Source organism: Meriones unguiculatus, chromosome 2 (assembly GCF_030254825.1).
Source record: "Meriones unguiculatus strain TT.TT164.6M chromosome 2, Bangor_MerUng_6.1, whole genome shotgun sequence".
Lineage (NCBI taxonomy): Eukaryota > Metazoa > Chordata > Mammalia > Rodentia > Muridae > Meriones > Meriones unguiculatus.
In genome coordinates, this window is record NC_083350.1 from 154,239,569 (window position 1) to 154,242,035 (window position 2,467).

The window sequence follows — 2,467 nt, forward strand, 5'->3', positions numbered from 1 at the left end:
ATACAGTGGCATTAGAACATGTTTCTAGCAATTAATTCATAGTGTCATAAATGTGGCTTTTAAATCACAAATTTATGCCCAAAAGATCAAGGAAACACATGCACGCCCTTCAGAAAAATATGAATAATAAAAACACAACAAAAGAGAAAGTAAATATTTAATTACATGGGTTACAATGGAAGAGAATTTGGTGTATCAATTTCATTCTTTCTCTTACCATCCATTTCATATTATAAACCCAATATCAATGCAGGTCTGTGTTTGTTCTTGCTTTGATAATGAAATAATACAAAGTGATTTTATTGGAGTAAGTAAAACTTTATCATTAGACTTCATTATAGAACACATAGAGGACAATAAACAAGAATGGATAAGTGTATAGAAATATGATTTATTTTTAGATAAACATGAATATGTTTTGTATGTAATTTTATTTTTTTTACAGTTTTTTTTTCCTACTTTTTTATAGAAGTGCTTGTACTGTTTTTGTCATCCAACCAAAATGACTTTCTGGATTTATAATGATATTATAATGAATACACACAAATTTAGTAAGCCGTTTTTTAAATTATTTTTTGAGAGAAAGTACAGACTATGTTACTCACAACCATAAACTATTATCAAAAAATAAGTGTAAGAATTTAAACTCGACCCTGCTTGTGCTCTGGGAAGAAGACAGGCTTTTTACCACTTGCTGCTTTCCCATGGCTCGCTCTCTCAAGAAACATCTGAAGGGTGTGGCTACCCTGTGTCACTGGATGTTGGACAAACTGACAGGCGCACCTTCCCTCTGCTGGCCTGCAATGCCGGCAGGGGTGCCTGACGCTTGCTGGGAATCTTCCTCAGAAACAGACTCAAGTAGTCCCTGATGAGCGACAAGATGAAGATCTTCATGCACCACCTCATCAAGGTCAACAGCAAGGTAAGACCACAAGTGACTTACTCAGCAGGCTTCATGGATGTCATCAGCATCGACAAGAGAGGCTAGAACTTCCTCCTGGTCTACAACAGGAAGGGCCCTTTTGAGATGCACCGCATCATGCCCTAGGAAACCAAGTACAAACTGTGTAAGATGAGGAAGGTCTTCATGGTGTCCTCCAACTCGTAATGCAGGATCTCGTACCATCTGCTACCCTCACCCCTCATCAAGGTCAAGGACACCATGCAGATCTCGCTGGAAACTGACCGGCAAGATAACAGAGACCATTAGTTCGATACCAGCAACCTGTGCATGGTGCCTGGAGGGGCCAACCTGAGGTACATAGGGATGTCATCACCAACCAAGAGCTCCAAATCCTTTGATGTGGTGCGCTTGAAAGATGCTAATAGCGATGGCTTTGCCACTCATATTTCCAGCCTCTTCAACATCATCAAGGGCAGCAAGCCTTGGGTTTCATTTCCAGGAGAAAAAGGAATCTGCCTCACCATCGCTGAATATATTACTCAGAAGAGATTGTAGATTCCAGGATGAATACATAGGATGTGTATAGCTAGGAAAAAGTAAACATGTTAGCTAGGGAATACTAAAAACTGGGTAAGATTCATGATTTTTGGAATGAATTTCAGTAAGTATGGATTTAAGTCTCTAGGTGTTGGAACAGGTTATATTATTTAAAATTCAGTAAAAATGGGTTATAGTGTTTAAAATTCAGTAAAAATGGGACATATGTATTGGCACGTATATACTTAAAAACATATTGCTATATATACATATCTAAAATTATAACACATAAATGAACTTAGTGATAAAATAAGATAAACATACATTTTTGGAGAATAATTTGTAAAACAAAGCAATAATTTTTACGAATTCCTGTGTGGTGAGAAAAATCCTATTAGAAGTAGAAAGCACTTCATTAAGCAAACAACATTTTAAAATATTATTGATTAATATCACCATATTGAAGTTTCTTCTTTTCTTTAATTAAATTTTTATTTTTTAAAAAGATCTTATTTATTTATGCATTGGGTGCTCTATCTGCATCTATGCCTTCACGCCAGAAGTATATAGAGCCACCATGTGGTTGCTGGGAATTGAACTCAGGACCTCTGGAAGAACAGACAGTACTTTTGCCAGCTGAGCCATCTCTCCAGCTTTCCCCCCACCCCCAATACTGAAGTCTCTTAAGAATAGGCTTTAAAAAGTAAAATCAATGCTTGGACCAAAAAGAAATAATATAATGAAATCCTAGCCAAATTTAAGTAAAGGTGTTTTTTTGTTTGTTTGTTTGTTTTTTCTAAATTTAATTTTATTTATATATTTATTTATTACAATTTATTTACTTTCTCTCCCACTGTAGCCCCTCCCTTATCTCCTCCCTGCCCCACCCATCCTCCCTCTTCTTCCCCTATGCCCCTTCTCTAGAGCACTGATGGGGAAAACCTCCTCCCCTTCTAACTGCCTCCAGGTTTTGTACTGATTTGGGTTTTAGTACAGTTTCTTTCAATTAAGTTTTATAAACTTCAA

At 36.6% G+C, this 2,467-nt stretch overlaps 1 pseudogene; it reads left to right on the plus strand.

Moving 5' to 3' along the window:
- Positions 1-704: 704 nt before the first annotated feature.
- On the plus strand, positions 705-1,459 carry LOC110543771 (small ribosomal subunit protein eS4, X isoform-like; annotated as a pseudogene).
- Positions 1,460-2,467: the final 1,008 nt, after the last annotated feature.